The sequence below is a fragment of the Eurosta solidaginis genome, chromosome 2 (genome assembly GCF_040869045.1).
Source record: "Eurosta solidaginis isolate ZX-2024a chromosome 2, ASM4086904v1, whole genome shotgun sequence".
In the NCBI taxonomy this organism is placed as follows: domain Eukaryota; kingdom Metazoa; phylum Arthropoda; class Insecta; order Diptera; family Tephritidae; genus Eurosta; species Eurosta solidaginis.
Genome location: NC_090320.1, coordinates 152,434,947 through 152,458,023, shown reverse-complemented (window position 1 = coordinate 152,458,023; position 23,077 = coordinate 152,434,947). Strand labels below are relative to the sequence as shown.

The window sequence follows — 23,077 nt, the reverse complement described above, 5'->3', positions numbered from 1 at the left end:
TGTATATTAGGTATAAATAGTAAATCTATTAAGGCCTCTAGAAAGTACCCTGAAGTCAGTGACTAGGGATAAAATTGTCTGGTTCAAACTACACCGAAGGTACGAAATAAGTACTAGTTGATTGCAACTACATTTTCTCTTGCTCAAAATTCGACAGTTTGGGTTTTCATATTTTATATTTAGAATTTATTTGAAAAATATATAGCCTACAACAAAAAACTTCTACTAGGTTCAAGAAGCTTCGATTATGAGTATGCCTTCTTTCCGTACACCTTGGAATCTTTATGTAGAATTTCGGTCCTGTTCGAAAACAATGAACTAGGATTGATAGTTCGGATCTATCGAAATAGTCCCAAGAAACCATTCAGTTCTTAGGATGAGAGATGTATCTAGTTCGGAAGGAGAGAAAAGGTAATGCAACGGTTGCTGTCGGTTAAGAAAAAAGTTCACTTTGCAGGGCGGAATATAATAAATTATGGTCTAAAAATAAGCTGTGCCAAATTTTTTTCCAATTGGATAACTCTTAGAACTATCTTTTTAAAACCACATGGATTCAGGCTGCAACAGTCATTGTTAACGTAAATAATTGATAAACGTTAATCAGTTAATCATTTACTTTGTGAAACAACTCACAGAATTAGACTATGAAGGTAAAAATAAGCAAAATTTTATTGGGTTTGAGATTTCGCGAAGTTATCGACTTCAAAAACAAGAAAACGCCACTTTATTACTCCTAAAAAAATTTCAAGTTTTTGGTATGGAGATTTTCACCCCCGGATAATTTTGATTCGTATAGTAGTATGTTGCAAAATACCTCAATAAATAGCATATATTTCGCCTTAGTTTTGATGTAAAATTAATGCTTAGTCACATTCCAGATCAAATTTGTTCGAACAATTCACAAATCGGTTAAAAAATGGCAAAGTTATTGCATGTTTGGCCAAATGATACAGCTCCATTAAGTATATCGATACTGTACGAAACATCAATTGAAAACTAGGAACACGAGTATTCGTATGAAACTTGTATAGAAAAAAAGTTTATGTTTTTGAAGAAAATCTTCCGATTACATGTGTTAGTTATACAGTATCTATATACCAAATGAAGCTATAGTACTTTAATAAATTGGCTTTAACTTAGCTGTTTTTGACCCAATTTGAAAAAAGTTCAAAGCAATGTGATACGTTTTGCTACTTAACCAAAGTAAAAATCTAATAATTGTTCCTGATTGAGGTATTTTGTTACATATCACGAAGCGATTCTGAATTGTGCCAAGTCTAGTACAATGGTCGGCAAACAGTGATACAAATGTACATACGTACCCAATTCACACGTATTCGTATTCTCTTTTTTTGAGTAGTCGCTGAGCATTTGGCGCAGTAACATAGATTATGTGCGTCGCTCGCAATGTTGATGAATGTTGGCCATGTTTCGTTATTTGCCGACCATTGATCCCAAACAATCTTCGCTTTTCCCTGCTAATAAGCGAATGAACAACACAAAACGATGCTCCAAGTGATTTGCGCGACCATTGCACTCTCACCAACTTAGCTGCGTTTTCATCTTACCGACGTCTGGCCTAGAAATAGCTCATAAACCATTGCACCCTACTCTCACACCTGCTCTCTGAGAGCAAAAGTCAGTAGAAGCATATCTCTAAAGCACTTCGTACCGCCGCCGAGGAAAAAATTGGTTAAAACAACTGGTACGATAAAAATGCCGCGTTGCAACCGAAAGAAATGAATTTGCCTACAGGGCTACGTTAAAAGCGAGCGCCACAAAAAGAAAGTAAGAATGTTACCGCGAGTTGAAAAGGCAAGCGAGACGCATTTATAGAAAGATAAAGCAAAGGCAGAAAGACGTGAGTGAGAGCTTGGCTGCTAATATTGCCTTTTACAAACCCATTCGGCAACAGACGGAAGGTTTTAAGTAAGGAGCAAACTCTTATGAGAACGAAAACGGCGACCTTGTAACTGATGGTCAGATAGTACTTTGATTATGGAATGAACACTTCTGTACTCTCATAAGTGGAGACTGCAATGTACTCCTATATCTGAATTTAGTTTCTCCGCAAAACTTATACGGCTGTGTAAATTGACGTTGAGAAACGCCATCAGCTCATTCAGAATTGGTAAGGACCTCCCCTAGCCGTTCGAGGTTTCAGACAGCGTGACGCCCTATCTTTTTCTTTTATTTTCTGGTGGAGAAAATTATACTAGCTGCAGAACTTAACTGCTCTGGAACAATATTCTATAATAATAAGCGTGCAAAAACTGGCGTATGCTGACGACATATTTGTGGCAAATCCAGAGTAAGATTTTAGGGGGGAACTTCACAAAAAAAAAAAATATGTGTCGATAGCGACAAACAATTTTTTTGATATCCTATAAAAGTCAACCGAAAAAATCGTTAGCCTCAACCGAAAAAAAGTTTAGATCTATTTTTCCAAGAGGCGCCCAATACACGTTGTTTTGCAATTACTTTCATTTAAAGAAATGTGTTGTAATGAAATTCAACATATAACTTTTTCTGACCAGGACCATGATGTTGTTTGGTTTTACTGTTCTGTAAATAATTAACTATTATATTAATTTGTTGCCTTCATTACCCGAGTTGATATTTTTGTAAAATGTACATTTTACAAGTTATTTTATATTAAATTATTATACATAGAAAATGAGTTAATTAGAAAAAAAACTTTAAACTTTATTTTTTTTTTTTGTAATTTACTCATATTCTATGTATAACAATTAAATATAAAATAACTTGTAAAAAGAAAATTTAACAAAAATAACGATACTGATGACAAGAAGTTAATATAATAAAATAAAAAAAATTGTTTGAAAATGACATGTTTTTTTACGGGACACGTGCGGAATTCAGATTTAAATTCCCATTTTCTCTTATACTATATAGAAAAATTAATGTAGTAGTTATCTTAAGCAATGTGTATGTATACATTGAAATTTATTATATTGCGCGAGTTTTACATATTCCAGAAACACGCTTAGGTTATTTCCAAAAGTGAACATTCACCATTTTTTCAACTAATTAATATGAAGGAATAAAAAAAATGTTTGCTAAGGAAACTAGGGTTGGTGCTTATTTGATTTTCTTTCTCAAGCTGATACTAATTTTAAACCCTTCTTCCTAGGAACACTAAGGTGTGAAATATTTAAAATCTACTGGCATTGAGGAAATCAATTCAAAAATCGGTGAAAGTTTACGATTTTCCATGAAATGCTGGAACTATTTACCTTGTCGTTGTACTTCTAAGCCGCAAGTAAGAAAAGAACGTTTAAGCACTTGCAGCCGTGACTGCCAATGTGTAAAGTATGAAATAAACATAAAAAAAAAAAAAAACAACAGAACATCTCATTTAAAGAAACAACATTTCTTTAATTTATTATATGAAATTTTATAATAGTGAGGAAGATTTTCTTGCATATTACTAACTTATTTTATTGGCGCTTAACCGTTTAAACGATTATGGACAGCTAACAAGGTGCGCCAGTCGCTTCTATGCTGGGTTTAATTGGCGCCAATTGGTCACACCAAGGGAATTTAAAGTTTTCCCCCTGGTCCTTCCAGCAGAGTGGTCCTTTTTAGGCAGAGCATCATCTTTCATTCGCATCACATCTCTGGACTATGTTGGTGTCTGGATTAAGCTCATACAGCATTAAATCTTCTTCGGCACTCGTCTTCGCCAACACGTAGAAGCTCATACATCTTTCGAAGAATTTTTCTCTCAATCACTCACAGAGCCGCTTCATCTGATGTTGTCATATGCCATGCTTCTGCACCATACAGCAGGAAGGGTACGGTAAATGACTTGTAGATCATGATGTAGGATCACAAAGCGTTTTTTGTGACCGCTGAAATCTCCAAACAGCAAGAACACTAATAATAGCAGCAGCAGTTATAGTCATAACTTGATAGGGCCGAGTAAACTGAACGACGTGGTGGTCAGCTAATAGACTAACTTTATTTTACAATTTCAGTTCCTTAAATATAATTCACATAATTCAATAAGTACCGATATTCTATTGTATATATTCAAACTTCTTAAAAGGTGGTTGTCTCTAATATATGCTTAACGCTATTTGTATAATTCATACATCTCAACATACATGTGTTATAGAACAGCAATTAGCAAAAAGTGGGATCGCAGAATTCTTATGCTTGCTTTCTTGTAGGCTTTGCCCTTGTTTAATGTAATATTATCAAGTGTACAAACAACAAATATGAGTGACTAACTATAGCGGGAGTATGTATGTAAATTTGTATGCAATGCAATGGTACATTAGCAGCAAACGAAAATGAATGACTTGTGTTATTCTGACCTTGAATAGCTTAGGCATATAATTAAATAGTAGTGAGGTATGTATAAAACATATGTTCAATAAATGCAGCGGTTGCCAATCTATGACCCAACATCCCGGCCCCGTTGAAAGACATTTCAAACCGGCAGAGGTGCCAACTTATGAATCGGCCGCCGAATGACTCCCTTTGATGTACGAATATCGACCACCCGAACTTTGGAATCTTTTCCTGGAATACAGTTTACAATTCTGCCAATTTTCCATTTTTGTGATGGTAAATTGTCTTCTTGGATAATAACCATTGTATTTTCATTGATATTTGGACGTTCCTCAAACCACTTTGACCGAGCTTGAAGCTCATTGATGTATTCGTGTGACCACCGATTCCAAAACGCCTGTTTGATTGCAGTAATTTGATTCCACCTTTGTAAGTTGTTGATGTTGTCTGACAAATGACGCTCTGGAAGGGCCTTTAGTGAACTACCAATGAGAAAATGCCCCGGAGTTAGCGTTTCATAATCATTGGGATCGCATGACAATGGTGCGATAGGACGAGAATTTAATACTGCCTCTATTTCAACCAGAACTGTCGTTAGCCCCTCAAATGTCAGTCTTGCGTTTAATATGCTGCGATTAAGGTGAAACTTGGCCGATTTAACAGCGGCCTCCCATATACCGCCAAAATGTGGTGCCCTGGGGGAATAAAATTAAAGTTTACAAATTCATTAGCACAATATCTTACTATTGCATCTCGATTTTCGGTTTTGAATAAAAACGCCTTTAATTCATTGAGTTTGTTGCAAGCACCAACGAAATTTGTTGCGTTATCGCAAAAGATGTCGGAAGGAAGCCAATCATTCTGCCAATCATGCGTTTTAGTGCCGCCAAGAATCCGTCGGTAGATAAGTCCGATACAAGTTCGATGTGAACCGCTTCGTTGTCAGGCAAACGAAGATGGCAATATATGCTTTATATGGTGTTTTACCACGAATTCGCAAATAAACAATAGATGGTCCACAAAAGTCGATACCGCAGCGTGCAAAAGGGCGAGATGGATTTAACCGTTCAACCGGTAACTGTCCCATTATCTAGTTCATTAGCTTTGGCTTATAGCGTACACAATGTACGCACGACCTGACGATGCGCCTTGCTACGTCGCGAGCGTTGATTACCCAAAACTGGAGTCTTATGAGTGATACTAGTGCCTTGGGTCCTGCATGGTAGTGCTTCAGATGAAGATGACGGACGTAGTTCATAACGAAGTCGCATTTGTTTGGTAATAAAATTGGGTTCTTTCTTTCCTCTGGGATATCTGCATATTCTAGTCTGCCACCAACCTTCAGTATTTGAAACCCTTCCACGTATTCAAGAAACGGGCTCAAGTAACGCAATGGGCCATTCGTCGTAAGATCCTTATGCAAAAGATTAATGTCATTAGCAAAATATTTTTGTTGTATGTTCCAACTTATGCAAAGCAACGCGTGATGCAATTCTTGCGATGAAAGTGTATGACCATCATCAGGTTTGATACGGTGTCGTAATTTGTTAATAGAGCGAAACATACAGGCTACTAATCGAAGTGCGCTAGTGTAACTACTACGCTGATTGATGATTTCTAAAATGTAATTGGTACTAATAGTGCATTGAATGCTGATTTTCGTTTCTCGTTCTCTACAATTTCCATGTCAATGTCGCCGCACCTGCCACTTGGCCACTTGTCTGGTTTTTCATACCATTGTACCATATTGATTTGGCAAGTTCTTCCACAGTCGCTCCTCTAGACACCAAATCGGCTGGGTTGCAATGTGTCGGGACATGTTTCCAATGAGCGCCTGTAGTTAAATCTTGAATTTCCGAAACCCGGTTTCCTACAAAGGTCGAAAGTGTTGCCGAATGCATTTTTTGCCAATGTAATACGATTTGGGAATCTGTCCAAAGAAATAAGGTAAACGAGTTATTTATGATTGGTTTAATTTTTTCTATAAGACGAGCAAGAAGAAGAGCGCCACAAAGTTCTAATTTAGGCAAATTTTGTTTTTTGATGGGTGCAACTCTGGACCTTGCGGTGAGCAAGTTGACGATGGTAGTTCCACACTTTTTGGTAACACGGGCATATATTGCACAACCATATGCACGAATCGATGCATCACAGAATCCATGTAACTCAAGGGACACTATGTCGTCCGATAAACAATACATATTCACCTTAATTGATGAAAGTGAAGATAAACAGTCTAAGAAGTTTTTCCAAGCGCTTGCAATGTTCTGTGGCACCGATTCATCCCAATCCAACTTCAGCAACCATAATTCTTGCAGTAAAATTTTGGACGTAATAACCACAGGAGCCAAAAGACCAAGTGGGTCGAACAGCGACGATGCTACAGAGAGGATTGATTGTTTTGTAAATTTGCGTGTGGGTCCGAGTTTTTCATCGAAAGAAAAAATAAAACAATCAAGATTTTGATTCCATTTTAGGCCCAGTGTGCTTGTAATAGATGCGTCTATGTTCAGATCCTTTGCAGAGTTGTCTTCTCTGAATTTATAATGATTGGAATGCCACTTCGATAATTCAAATTTTCCTAATTCTAACAACTGAGTTACCTCCTGTTTGATTCGAGAGAGTTCGACCAGAGTATCAGCACCACACAATAAATCATCTACGTAAAACGATTCCTTCACGATTTTCGCTCCAATTGGCAATTGTTCTGAATGCTGCTCAGCTAGATATATTAAACTCCGTATAGCCAAATATGGAGCGGACGCCATTCCATTCGTTACGGTATTAAGTTGATATGTGTTAATATCTTCAGTCGGCGAATTCCTCCATAGGACGTACTGGAACTTTCGATCGTCTTCGTGCATCAGCACTTGTCTATACATCTTAACAACGTCAGCTGTGAGTGCAAACCTAAAGAGACGGAAACGAAAAAGGAGAGTAAACAGTTCATATTGAATTGTAGGGCCAACCATTTGAATATCGTTTAATGATTTTTGGGTTGTTGTTTGACAAGAGGCATCAAATACGACTCGAAGCTTCGTTGTTGTACTTGTTGGCTTTAACACACAGTGATGTGGGATGTAATAATGTGGTTCGCTTAGGTTCGGATGTTCTACAATGCTCATGTGTCCCAAACGCTCGTACTCGTTCATAAATTCCATATATTGTTTCCTCAGTTGTGATGCTCTTGTGCATGAAATCGTCTCAATGCCGTTGTGTGAGAATCGCCCAAACAACCTGGATTATCTTTGAAAGGTAATTTCACAACTATTCTACCATCGGGTTTCCTTGACACTGTTTTGTTGTACAACTGGTCGCAACTCTGCTGTTCACGAGTCCAAGCCTCTGGTTTACTCGTAACTTCTTCCAACTTCCACAACATTTCCAATTTGGTGTGTAAACAATCGAAAACTGCAAATAAACAAGATGATTTGGTTAAGTTATTATTACCCGTTTGGTAACGTCCCGAAACCACCCAGCCTAAAAGCGTTTTTTGCAAAAGAGGTAAGTTAGGTCCAAGTTGTATTTGACCAACAGACAGCAGACTAAAGAATGTTTCTGTACCCAATAGCATGTTTATTTTCTTTGGTACATAAAACTCATCATCAGCAAGTACAACGTTGTTTGGTATATTCCATGCTGAAATGCCGATTTCAGGATCTGGTTGATAAGCTATGTTCGATGTGATGCAAAACGTTAATGGGAGCTCGAAACCAGTGACTTGCGACTTATGTTCGTTGTGGTTTTGTATTTGATGTTTGTTGATGACGCACCGATGCTTTGAATTTCTATGTTCTGCTTGTTTCTTGGTAGTAACAACCTTTGCGCAAACTCATCAGTTATAAAATTGACTTGCGAACAAGAATCCAGTAGTGCGGTGCCCAACATATAACTACCTGTTACGTCACGAACAAGAATTTTTGCGGTAGCGAGGATTACATTTTCCGACGATGAATTGTTCATATGTGTATGTACAGCTGCTTCTTGTGAAGTGGATGTTTGAGCTGCGGCTTGTTGGCTAGACGTGGACACCCAATGAAGTAAACTATGGTGTTGCCGTGCACAAACCTTGCATCTGTGTGTTGATGGACAATGGGCTATTTGATGTCCCTTCGAAAGGCAATTGAGACACAATCCCATTTTCTTTGTATTGTCGTAGCGTTGGGTGACATTCAAAGATTTAAAACGTTCACAATTTGGAACCCTGTGGCCAGTGCTGGAACAAAATTGGCAAGACATACTGGAGCAAGAAAACGTGTACCCCTTTGATTGATTCCTTGACTTTGTTGCTGATTTGCTGCTACTTTGTGCGAATGGACTACTAGTGTGCGTGTTACTCAGAGACTGCAAATATTGACAGTGTCGTTCCAAGACCTGTGTACACTCCTCTCGTGATGGCAACGTTTTAAAGTCCAGCGATTCCTTCCATTTTTTGTTGGTCTGTTCATCGGATTTCTGCAAAACCATATAAATTAGCATAGCTTGGGATATTTGCCTGTCAGTACCTAGCGACGTCAGCGAACCATAAATAGCAGACGCCTTATCAACTACACTTCTAAGCTGAATACCGTTTGGTTTTGTAACCGCAGGCAAATAAAATAATGACGATATACCTTCCAAAAATATAAGGGTCTTGTTGTCATACCGTACCTTAAGTCGCTCTAAAGCCTTTGGGTAGTTTTCATTTGTCACCTGGAACGCATCAACAGTTTCTAAAGCTTGGCCTTGGAGACAATTTCGCAAATGATTGAATTTTTCAATATTTGTTAAATTGAATAATTTGTTTGAAAGAGGTAATAAAGTTTTGATAGTTCGAATACTTTCCGTCAAAGGATGGAAGCTTGAGCCGTGAAAGTTTAGACGTGGATTGTACTACGCAAGTTGTGTCCGAAAGTGAAACGTTGTTATCTTCTGACAATTGCGTTTGAATGGCTAGTTTGGTTGTTATGTACAATTCTTCCAGGTCAGCGCGTCCTCCATCCTAGCATCCAATCTTTCGATGTCAGTTTGAATTGAGAGAATCTGCTTAAAATAACACTCGAGGATACCCAGGCGACATTTGTATTCTGCAGTTGAAAGGGGCTTTCCACCTGGTCGTAGACTAGAGTCAATGATATTTTTTATGCGCGAAATGTTTTTCTTGGTGCTAGCGCGTTGCTGTTTTAACTTTTCCAAAGACATCGTAAAGCAAAACAAAATCAATGCAAAGAGAGTGTTTTCTTACGTTGTTAACAGCAATGGCAAACCTTGTATAGATATTGCAGTGTCTCACCCGTTTACAAATGAATATATTAACAGAGGCAAATTGGGCGACGACGACGTAGCAAGGGCAAGTGGATGATATACAGCGATATGCGTTTGATGAGCGCACGATGAGCGAGCTATGATGAATTCAAAATTTTATATACTTACGGCAACCAATGTTGAAGACACTTCAACCAAAGTATTAGCAGCTGCAAGTTCTGGCGACAACGATGTACCGAGGGCAAAGCAGGTGATATGCAGTGATGTGCGCTTGATGAACGCACGATGAGCGAGCTATGATGAATTCAAAATTTTATTTTCTTACGGCAACCAATGTTGAAGACACTTCAACCAAAGTATTAGCAGCTGCAAGTTCTGGTGCAACGATGTACCGACGGCAAAGCAGGTGATATGCAGTGATGTGCGCTTGATGAACGCACGATGAGCGAGCTATGCTGGCACTTACAATTATGCTGATGTCCAGCGATGTAATTGTTGCAACTATAATGCTATGATGTTGCCTAATGGTGGAGTCTAAGGCTGACCACCAATTCCAAAATCCAAGCGCAATTCGGTACCAAAAAACTTACTCGTTCCCCACGATTGGGCGCCAAAAAATTTAGGATCACAAAGCGTTTTTTGTGACCGCTGAAATCTCCAAACAGCAAGAACACTAATAATAGCAGCGACTATAACTTGATAGGGCCGAGTAAACTGAACGACGTGGTGGTCAGCTAATAGACTAACTTTATTTTACAATTTCAGTTCCTTAAATATAATTCACATAATTCAATAAGTACCGATATTCTATTGTATATATTCAAACTTCTTAAAAGGTGGTTGTCTCTAATATATGCTTAACGCTATTTGTATAATTCATACATCTCAACATACATGTGTTATAGAACAGCAATTAGCAAAAAGTGGGATCGCAGCATTCTTATGCTTGCTTTCTTGTAGGCTTTGCCCTTGTTTAATGTGATATTATCAAGTGTACAAACAACAAATATGAGTGACTAACTATAGCGGGAGTATGTATGTAAATTTGTATGCAATGCAATGGTACATTAGCAGCAAACGAAAATAGGTTACAAATCAAAGTAAGCAATGCAAGTAAAATGATTGGGTGAATGACTTGTGTTATTGTGGCCTTGAATAGTTTAGGCATATAATTAAATAGTAGTGAGGTATGTATAAAACATATGTTCAATAAATGCACCGGTTGCCAATCTATGACCCAACACATGATTTTGGTTTTTCAATTGCCTACCTAGTCCAAAATAGCATTAATTGGCAACAGTGATTTTCCTCTGGACCTTAAGCTGATGTTGTTCTTGTGTTAATGTTGGGTCCCAAATAAATGAATTTTTTTACTGTTTCAAAATTATGGCTGCCAACAGTGGCAAATGTGCTGACACTTTGCTTGATAACGGGAGCTCCTTCCTTTTGTTCTCATTCACCAAAAGCAGAAATTACGGCGCGTGTATTCAACGTCGCACAGTGGCGCCTTTTGAGTTTTTTCTTTGCAAAAATCATAACTTTTGAACCAAAAAAATTAAAATGCAAATGAAAGCTAATTATTTGAAGTTTCATTGTGTGAAAGCTCAGAATGTCACAGATGCAGGGTGCTTCAAAAAAATTCGACAAAGTCGAAAATTTTTAGAAAGATGCAAAAACAAAATGTTTTTAGTAAAAAAAAAAAAAAAAAAATTAAAATGAGATTTGTCTTATAATGACGTATTTAAGCCTTAAATTAGATAAACTAATGATTTTGATAAGATAGCGTGGCACTGTCCACTTATGATATAAAGTTGTAGCTAAGTAATCACGTAATCAATAACTACCAAAATCGGTAGACGTATTGTTTCTTTTAAATGGCAATACTCTTATAAAACTCAAATGTCCGTTTTTGGTGCCACAATAACAAGGTGCTTCAAAATTCATCGTAAAATTTTATGTTTTTTTTTTTTAATTTACAAGCCAAATATGTATTTTATTAATAACTAAAAGTTATTGAAAGTGGTTCAATGAAATTTTATTTGAGCTAAAGATTAAACAGCCAACGAATTTTGGAAAACGGGAGTGGCACTGCCCATTTATGCTAAAAAGTTTGATCTTAGTAATCGCTTTACCAATTTGTACCAAACTCGATAGACGTATTGATTTCTATAAAAATTTAATACTCGTTTGAAGGCGAAATTTCTAAGCTTTAAAATAAATTTGATAAACTTTAGAGAAATGCAATAATGAAAAGTATATATTTATAAATTACTAAATTAATTAATTCTTTTTTTTTTTTGAAATAAGAAATTAACTTGTACATAGATATCTTATTTTTCAATAAAGTAACAAAATTGATTAGTAAATCTCTTTTTCATTGTTGTGATAAGAAGTGAGAAACTTATTTTATCTTAACATAGTCATCGTCACTGGAACATATATCTAACAAAGCAACCATTTCTGAACTATACGCATCTGTAAGATCTTTTTGTGTTCTTACATACCTCATAGATGATATGACTGGATCAGAAGAGATAGCTAACATGTTGAAAAGGTCTTCGTTTTGTCTAACTCGTGATACTTTGCAGGTGTTCATACATCTATATATTTGTAGTCCTTGTTCTTAGATTCTTGAGCTTCTTCAGACAATTCTCCTAATGGTAAGTACTGGTACTCTATTAAATCTTTTCCATGTGCTAAAATTTTATGTATCGTTGGTGTAAGTTTCTTCTCAGGATAATTTTGATGCAGCAACTCTGTAGTTTTAGATACATATTCTCCAAATTTGTGTCCATTAACTGGTTCATGGCAGTTTAAAATATTTAAAATTACTCCCAATCTTTTCACAATATCTCTATCAACTCCTGTTATGCGAGCAGTCACTTCATCGTTTTCAAAAGATATTCTTGAGGAGTTACCACCATTTGTATTTCCGTATCCATACTTTGGACAGTCAACCCTAAGGCCAATATGTTTATAGAATGCATCCTGAATTATTTTTTTTTTCTCCTGTTTTGTTTCTCCTTACATGTTGTATTGTCGTCGAAAACTTCTCCTTGTTGTGGTAGTGTATAAGCCAGCTTCAAAACAAATTCCATACATCTTATCCTAGCATGCAAAGGAGATATTCCATACTCATAACTTAGTTCGTCAGTTATTGAATCATCACGATTTTCTAAGTCCTTTTGGCTCTTCTTACAAATTGGACATTTCATTGTAGATGTCGTATTTGTTATTAAGTTCAAAACTTTTCCATCGACCATTGTTAGAAGAAAAGCATGCTTTATTGTAATAACATTCCCCTCTTCAATTTCAATTATTGTTGGTTCTAATTTGGTAATTTGATGTTTTATATCACTCACTGTAGCTTTTATGAGCTCCGAAGACTCCTTCTCGTATTTAAATATTATCGGGCGGCACAATATAGTTGATGACGGACGTGGATTTTTCCAATATTCTTTCAGTCGTAATGGAACAATAGAAGCCATAAACATATTACTATCTGTAATTCTTTCATCGTCTACATTTATTCTTTGTTTATATGCGCTTTGTCCTGATGATCCATCACAGCCCCACTTAGTTATCAATGCTAGCTCCTTTGACAGTGATTTCAACTTTTCTTCAGTAAAACTTTGAAGGAGTCATGTAGACGTATGATCCATTAGGTTTTGTAGCTCAATTTCAGCTGATACTTCGGTTATTTTGGGATTTAGAGGAACTGCTTCTTTCTTGGCTTGAGTAATTTTTTTGTATCCAGGTAAAATATCGGCATTACGTTCCAATAATGACTTACGCAATATAATATATTTTTTCTTCGTTAAACCGATATCTATAAACAGCGCCAAAGCTTCTTCGGGAGTGTATTTCCTAGGTAGCGCACTTGGTGGTGTGGGAATGCTGTTTTTGATACTCATCAGTCGCACTGGACTTGCTACCGCAACTGCTTCTGTTATATGAGACTTTACGTTTTCTTCGTCTTTTTTATATTTAATAGCCAGTGCTTCTGAAAGATGAGTCCTGGCCATAGCTTTTGTGGTATCAGACAGCTTCCTTGTCCTTGTGTAGGTAGAACACTCTTCTATGGGTTTTGTTGGTCTCCCTCTAGTTGGATTGGTTGACGTGCTAGGCGTTTCTTCGTCCAAAAAAGTTTTGTCAGCTAGCCACTTTTCATGCTTACTTAGAAATTTTGAATTGTTACGATAGACGTCCTTCCATTTTCTTTCTATCATAATGTATTGTAAACTAATTTTTTCTTCCAGGCCTTCCTTTTCTTTAATGCTTGTTTCACTCGCTAATTCACTCATAATAACCTCAAAGAAGTCCCGTCTTGACTTTGTAGATTTAAACACCACAAATAGTTTCGAGTTTTCTAGATACATATTAGAATTGGCTTCGAGTGTATCTGACTAAATATTAATCTGTGAACTATATTTAAAAATACTATTCACTTTATTTAAGTAAACAGAATACTTAGTTCTGTAATCTCCAAAAGACGAATGATAATGTGCATTGTATGATGGATAGCTTTATATACCTACTCAAATTATTAAAATGAATTTCAGGTATACAATTCGTAACTAAAAAAATGTATGTTGTTAACAAGTTCCAATAACAAAAACGAAGTTACGGCCGTACTGAATTATATATACCTGCTCAGCCGCGTATTTATGCCCAAGGTTGTTTAACTTTATTTGATGTAAAAAGTGAAGTTGCAGCTGGACGCAGGTGGACTTTATGAATTTAGGTAACTGAATATTTCACAAATAGCTACTGTTAATTTGACGGAGCACATATTTTAACATTTTTTTTCCATCAAAGTTTTAAAAACGGCCTAAAAATAGGTATTTCGAAAAACAGGTATATCCGCCAACTTTTAACAAAAAAAAAAACAATTTTTCCTTCGTTTCAATCCTCAATTAAATTATCTTTAATTGCTATACAAGATCACGACAACCGGCCGCCTTATTTACTCACAAAACCATTATAAATACAACAAAAAAGAAGAAAAATTTCAAATTTTTCCCAATGTTGAAAATTGGTCAACTTTGAGCGGCTCTACCTGGTAAACTATTTTCTGTGAAAAAACAGTTCTATATTCTTGATCTCTGGAAAATTCTCTATTAGAAACATGTATTACATTTAGCGAATGCTTTCATGATTTTTTTGATTTTTGCCATGCTTTAACGGCAGAGGCGCCACTGTGCGTCGTCACGCTCTTATAGAATATTGTTACAGGAGGCTTAAGTTCTGAAGATAGTATAATTTTCTCATTCACCCGGAAAAATAACATTGGTTAAATGTGTGATTAATTTGCTATCCATGTATATTGTTGTTGCAAAAATTCTTAGGTAATTGATAATCTTGGTAAAATTTAAAACTTTTTATTGGTTAAGGTGCATTCTGTATAAATTCTTGTTGTGATCTTTACACTTTCAACAAGTTATATTAACAACCATATATAGTTAATTTTTTACCGTATATTTTGTTGTTTTTTCTTAATAAGAAATATAGTAAATTTAACCAATTCAATAACTGTTGCTTTCTACGCTTACTATTTCTTTTGTAAAATTCACTGATTTGAGCAGTTACTTTTTTCTAAAAGTATTTTGTTAGCGTAACTTAACTGACCACGCTACTGTTGGCAGCCATAATTTCGAAATAGTAAAAGACTTCGTTTATTTGGGAACCAGCATCAACATTAGCAACAACATCAGCACTGAAATCCAGCGAAGAACCAATCTTGCCAATAAATGCTACTTTGGACTAGGTAGGCAATTGAAAAGTAAAGTCCTCTCTCGGCGAACGAAAATCATACTCTACAAGTCACTTATCGTACCCGTCCTGCTATATGGGGCAGAAGCATGGACCATGACAACAGCAGATGAAGCGGCTTTGGGAGTGTTCGAGAGAAAAGTTCTTCGAAAGATTTATGGACCTCTACGCGTTGGCGATGGCGAGTACCGAAGAAGATTTAATGATGAGCTGTACGAGCTATACGCAGACATCAACATAGTCCAGCGAATTAAAACGCAGCGGCTGCGCTGGCTAGGCCATGTTATGCGAATGAAAGATGATGCTCCGGCCAAGAAAGTGTTTCTATCGGAACCTGCCTATGGAAGCAGAGGTAGAGGGCGGCCCCCACTCCGTTGGAAGGACCAGGTGGAAAACGATTTAAACTCCCTTGGTGTGACCAATTGGCGCCGGTTGGCGGAGCGAAGGAGCGACTGGCGCGCCTTGTTGGACGGCCATAACCGTTTAGACGGTTAAGCGCCAATTAAGTAAGTAAGTAAGTAAGTAACTTAACTGATTTCATTCGGTTAATTTTACAGCTAAATTGCTTGCTGAAATTACTTGTTAGTCAAATATACCAAATACATCTGTTAATATATTTCTAATTGAAATTGTTGTCGCTTTGCAACAATTTTAAAAAGTTATTTCAACCATGAAAAACTGTAAATGAATTTGCGCATCAATACTATTTCTACTGTTATGTTAACCATTAAGCTAAACGTAATCAGTTCGTTGCAAACTTTGCAGAAGCCGGCCGCTGGTGAATTGTGCGTGCAAATTTATACAAAATGGAAAAAAAATTTACAAAAGGAAACGGAGAGACTAGAAACTACAATAGAAAGTTACACGTAAGTTTTACAAGAGTGATTTTCATAAATTAATATACTATTTTGCTAAAATTGTTCATGTAAATATTCAGCTGTGCTGCTGCTTTTATTACTTGCTGTAGAAATATAAACAGTGTGCTAGTTTTTGCATGCATCGATATGAAAATGGTAAAATATAAATTAAATATTAAAATAGTATATTAAAGCCAGTATGTTTTGATTGAACTCGTGGACGAGTATATTACACTTAAACGGACGAGGACTTTGCATACTTATTTAGAAAACGTAAACTGGGAGTAAAAGTCGAGTTCCATTTTAAGCTCCAGCAATGGAAAATCGCAAGCGTGAGTAGAAACATAAATTTTGAATTTGATTCAGTAAACAAATTAAACTCTCTTATTTAAGAGAAATTCTGACGATAAAGCCTGCGATACAATTTCTATGGGGGTAACACAGGTTGGTGTCCTATTTCCGAAACAGTTTAATTTCCCTCGAGAAGGAGTTTCAATCATTCCCTATGGTGACGACGGCACGATTATGGCTACAGAACCTGGTCCTTCAATTGATGAGTTATTTTCAAAAATAAATAGCTATTCGTGGAAGGAACGAATGTCGTAAATATTGGACCTCCGCGTCGATGGTGTCACACGACCAACTGTCAGTCACCCAAAGATCTTAGCGGTAGCGTTCGATAATAGTCTAACCTGCAAAGCTCATGCCACCGAAATTGTATCTAAAGTACAAAGTCATAACAAAATCCTCAAGTCGCTTGCCGTAAGCACCTCGGGGAAAGATAAAGAAACGTTGCTAACTACGCGCAAAGCAACTGACCGGCCGCTGATCAGCTACGCGTCACCAGTTTGGTCGCCTGGTATTAAAAATACACACTGGAAAAGGTTACAGGCCTGTCAAAATGATGCAATCAGAACTGCCGCCGGATGTCCCCCGAAAACCAAAGAGATCAATATTAAAAATCACAACGAAATGCTGAACAAGCAGTTTTTTGCTAAATTGTCACAAACCAGGACATCTTAGTAAACAACTGCTTGATCTAGCACCGCCTGCACGGGAATTAAGGGAACATCTCCATAAGCACTACGGCGAGATCCGGCACCTGCCAACACAGGCGTTTGGTCCAGACAAGCATAAGTAAGCCCTAAGCCAAATCCACACAGAATCGGTAAACGCCTTTGCCAAGACGTGCCCGGCGAACCCGTTATTAATATACAATATACCACCCTTGCAGAAGAAGAAAGCACACTAGGAAGGGAGACACGAGTCACCCTGGCCCAACTTCGTTCTGGATACTGTAACAAGTTAAACTCTTACTTATCCAGAATCAACCCCGATATACGTAATGTATGTCCTGGCTGCGATGTGTCCCCACATGAAACTAACCATCTTTTCCATTGTAATGTAGAACTTACGCCTCCAACACCCATTTCCCTATGGGTGGCCCCTGTTGAAACAGCCAGTTTCCGTGGACTCCCTTTAGAGAATGTGAGGACCAAATATAAACCATTAATTTGGCCCACACAAAACCACCGCCACACAACACAGGATCAGTAACACAGACAACGCAACACAAATAAAAACTCTACAGAAGAACACGATCAGCAACATAGCCAACACAACACGAAACACAAACAAGTGTCTGAAACATCACTAGCGCAACTAGTTGCCGCAACACTCCACAGCAACACCGTAACCATGGAAACGCAACGAACTAAGCTAGTAACATCAAGAGCCTTAACTATGAAAAGGGTAACACAAGAAGACAACAGTCAGTCAGCACGCGGTTGTGGTTGCGACTAGAGCTACTACTGAAGCGTTCTGGAAGGCATATCGGTTTTAACCATTGCAATTCAGTGCGTTTCATAGGAGAAAGCCGTGGACTGAGAATTGTGGGTAAGCTGGTTTTAACCACTCCTCAACGCTTTAGACCACACTCGCTCCCTCGTAAGCAAACGTCCACCACAGCATCGTGATCCCGCGCTCAGCCAAACGTCAACCGCGGCAGAAGTACGTCGGCAAATCGCGGTAGAAGTGAATCGGAGTGAAATGCCACAACGTGACTGTACCGAGGCTAAGGGATCTCACCTAACGGGACGCGAAGTTGTGATTGTCACCTGCGCAGCAATTGAAGGGCATCTGAAAGGCGTGTCGGTTTTAACCATAGCAAAACAGTTTCCTTCATAGGAGGAAACCGTGGCTTAAGGATTGTGGGTAAGCTGGTTTTAACTGCTCTAAAACGCCTTAGACCACGCTCGCTCCCTGCAAAGCGAAGGCCCACAGCGTCACGAGCACGCGCACCACCGCCGTAAGCCTCGGCAGAAGCAGCAGGATCACGCTAACATACGACATTGGCCGCAGCAGAGGTAGGCAAACATACGACGCTGGCCGCAGCAAAGCTACGCAAACATAAGGCGCTGGCCAGAGCAGAGTCACGCAAGAATACGACGTTGGCCGCATCGGAACTACACGAGCATACGACGTTGACTGCAGCAGAGTTACGATAACACACGACGTTGGCCTCAGCAGAGTTACGCTAACATACGACGCTGGCCGCAGCAGAATTACACGAGCATACGGCGTCGACCACAGCAGAGTCACGCAATCATACGACGCCAACCATACCAGATCTACACTCACGCGACGCACCGACATAAGCCGCAGCAGAGACAGCGCAGTCGCTAACCGTAGGAGAAACACGCCGACGCAAGGCGTCACTGAGATACAGTTACACATACCCAGGGAGCGATCAGTAAGGCATCCTAACGGAACGCCCGTAACGGGACACGAGGGACCGTTAGCCCACCACTAATCATACAGCAAGCATCAAATGAAGTGAATTATATATACACATCTTTTTATACATTTGTAGTATAGTTTAAGGAGTTAAAGCAATAAATTGAATTTTATATCAAAACGATTTGCAAGGTGCCCCGAAATACAAATTTATTGTAAACGAACCTTGGGCACGGCGAGTATACTCCAGCAATTACTGAAGAAGCACCGGGGCAAGGAAAAGCTTCGTTACAATTGGCCGCCAAAGCAGGGAGCCTGCAAATCGTACAACGTCAGAAGGAACATTCCTGACTAGAAACCTAACCGTAAAATGGCCGACCAGATTGATACCACGTGGTTAGACAACATTTCAAAGGAGCAGCTGGTATCCATCACACAGGAATTGGGTATTGAGCAGACAGGCACCACCCGAGAAATCCGAAAGCGCATAGCAGCAATAGCGTCGAAAGCAAATGTTGACTCGGAAATACACGCAAAATTTGTATCCCTAGAAGCCGCTTATAAGGAAACTACAGACACGAGTGAGGTACATGAGGCCAAGACACCGATTCCGTCGAACGGAGGCGGAACCTTGAACATCGCCGATAGACCATTAGAGCAAAACCAGTTCGCCTTTCATCCCAGGAGCACAGTATCCCCACAACAGTGCTCATCGTCAGGAGTAGCGGTACCATCCCAACAGTACAGCACAGAGTCAAACGAGCCTACGGGGCTACTATGTGTGCCGGCAAAGGAATGCTAGGTAAAAAGTGGGGTCTGAGGCTAGACCTCATGGCCTGAATGTATAAGGCAGTTATTCGACCAATTCTGACATATGGGGCACTCGTATGGTGGAAGGCGGTAGAGGTGAAATACATAACTAATATGCTAGGGAAGATCCAAGGATCGGCCTGCAGAGCGATCACGGGGTAATTAGGTCGTGTCCCTCGGAAGCTTTAAACGTGATTTGCAATGTTCCACCGTTAGATCTATTTATCAAGGAAACTGCATCTCAAGGGGCCCTAAGGCTTCGGGAGCTGTGCCTTTGGAGGGAGCGTACATACGCGCACGGCCGTATCATGCTAAATATTAGCGAATCCCAAATCTTGGCAAAAACGGACTACATATGTCCAAAGAAAGGCTTCGACACAAACTACACAATTCTCTTCCCCACAAGGAAAGATTGGAAAGATGGGGGATGATCCATAGATCCGACATCTCGGTTTTCACGGACGGATCCAAGATGGCTTGCGAGTGGGAGCGGGAGTATTTGCGACTGTCCCGCCCACGTCCTTATGTATGCGGCTTCCCGACTCGGCAAGTGTGTTTCAAGCTGAGATTTTCGCTATCCGAGAGGCGTGCAAAGCGTTAATGGATATCAAAGGTAACGGTATCTACGATAGCCAGGCGGCTCTTTGGCACTCGGGTCAGAGTCGATATCATCAGACCTGGTTGGGCAGTGTAGGGAGAGCGCTATGATTCTGGCGAGCCAGCAGATCGTTACCCTGATATGGGTGCCGGGGCATCGAAACATACCGGGTAACGAGATGGCGGATGAGCTGGCAGGGCGTGCAGCGGCTCTTGATGTCTCAGGAGCGAAGGAGGTCCTTGCACCCCTGGTACTCCTCAAGGGTCGCATCTCCAAGCACTGGTTGGGGAGGCCAACAATAGGTGAACAGAAGGGATATATCCAGAGTAGTTGCGGTGCTCACGGGGTATTGGACAATTAGGGTACATGCGGCACGGATGGGACTGGAACACAATATCTCCTGTCGCAGCTGCAAGCGTCCGAAGGCGGAGGAAACGGTTCAGCATCTGCTGTGCGAATGCCCAGCACACTGTCGAAGCAGAATAAAGTTTCTTGGAAAGCCCTTTTTCGAAAGCCTCCCAGAACTCAAGGATGTTAGGGCGGGAGAGCTTCTCAAATTCATAAACTTCACGGGATGGACATAGGAGGACGGGTTTTTCCCTGAGTCACGTGAAAATGTTCATTAGTATTCTTACAACACCCTTTCATTGGTTAACTCACGAGTTTGTGGTATCAAAACGGCGCATGAGCGCTAATTGGAGTCAATTGGGACTCGCCACTCCAACCAACCAACCATCCAACAGTACATCTCAGGCACCGACCGTTATATTCGCACCCATCATCGACCAGGTAAGAAAGTGGTCAGTGAAATATGAAGGTGGACGGGAGCCTCCAGCTTTCGTCGAACGACTGGAAGAACTAGCCGAAGTCTACACGCTAAACGTAGACTTTCTCCCAAAAACGATGCCCGAATTGCTAGGTGGCACCGCCCTTCAATGGTATCGCAATAACGACGTACACTGGAGCAACTGGAAGACCTTCAAGCGCGACTTTTTAAACTTCTTGCTACCAGCCAGGTACTTCGAGCGTCTCGACGATGAAATACGGCAACGAAGGCAGCACGCCCGCGAAAAATATAAAGACTATACTTGGCGGCCACCGTGGTGTGATGGTAGCGTGCTCCGCCTACCAAACCATATGCCCTGGGTTCACACCCCGGGCAAAGCAACATCAAAATTTTAGAAATAAGGTTTTTCAATTAGAAGAAAATTTTTCTAAGCGGGGTCGCCCCTCGGAAGTGTTTGGCAAGCGCTCCGGGTGTATTTCTGCCATGAAAAGCTCTCAGTGAAAACTCATCTGCATTGCAGATGCCGTTCGGAGTCGGTATAAAACATGTAGGTCCCGTCCGGCCAATTTGTAGGGAAAAGCAAGTGGACCACGACGCAAATTGGAAGAAAAGCTCGGCCTTAGATATCTTCGCAGGTTATCGCGCCTTACATTTATTTATTTATGTACTAGCGATACAGAGCTTGATGAGATATGCCGGGTACAGCAACGAGCAGCGCGTGGAAAGAATCTTCCGCAATAGCCACCCCGATTATTTACTCTATATTCGCTGAAGGGATTTCAACACCCTAGGAGCACTCATCTCTCTCGCCGGGGAATACGAAGGTATCCACGAAGGTCACCGACGGACATCAGACGGATCACGTCGCGAAATAGCGAGGCACGTCGTTGGTGACCAAACTACAGTTTCATCACCACAGTCGGAACGATCATCCCACCAGCAGCCACCGAGTGTACAGCGCCACTCAGAAACGCGGGTTTTCGATCCGAACAGCGTATGTAGAAGGTGCGGCCAAGAAGGACACTATGCAAGATGTCGTAACCAACGGAAAATTTTGTGCTGGGAGTGCGGTCGGAATGATATACGCACAATTGAATGCTGCCGTCGACGTCAGGGTAACCCTCGGAACTCTTCACCAAGGACAAAGCGGGGTAAGCCCATGGAACCCAGCGCCGAATCAGCAGTCATGTACCAGGAACACGGTCGCCTTTACGCCCCAGCTCAGATTGGAACAGTATCATCGGAGGCAGTTATCGACACAGGGGCCTCAAGGTGTTTCGTTTCGAGAGTTCTGGAAGCGGAGAGAAGGTAAGAGTGGCCATCGAAATAACAATGGCCAACGGAGTTAGCACTACGATCATCGACGCCGTAAGGACAGAGGTACGCCTCGGGGGCTCGTCAATTCACACAGTCCTACATGTGATGCCCGGGACAATTGACGACATTATACTTGGCATAGACACGCTAGGGAGCATAGGAGCAGCATATCATGTGAATGAGGCCACCTCGTGTTAACCAGACCCCTTGCTCAGCACACACCGCCGGGAGCCACGTTAGAGACGATTCAGAGTGTAGCACCACCGAGTACGAGTAACGACAGGTACGACATCATTGGAGGCACGTCAGATACCATTCCGATGACCATTACGATGTTACTGGTATTTTGCGACCGATTCAGCAAGTGGGTGGAATTGATCCCCATGAGGCGTGCTACCGCAGACGGCCTTCGCCGAGCTTTCAGGGAACGGATCCTCGCAAAGTCTGGCGTCCCCAAAGTACTCATGTCCGACAACGGCGCACAGTTTTGTAGTACGCTCTGGCAGCGCTACCTCGAGGAAGTCGGGGTACGACAACAATACACCGCACCCTATACCCCCAAGAAAACCCAACGGAACGAGCAACCAGGACCACTAAGCGAATCATAGCACAGCATACCAACGCAAAACACAAGCG

At 40.2% G+C, this 23,077-nt stretch overlaps 1 protein-coding gene across 5 annotated transcripts in view; it reads right to left on the bottom strand.

Annotated features, from left to right (window-relative positions):
* dia (diaphanous related formin 1) overlaps window positions 1-23,077 on the bottom strand; it is a 506,452-nt gene that overhangs the window by 5,564 nt on the left and 477,811 nt on the right. The window lies entirely within an intron of this gene.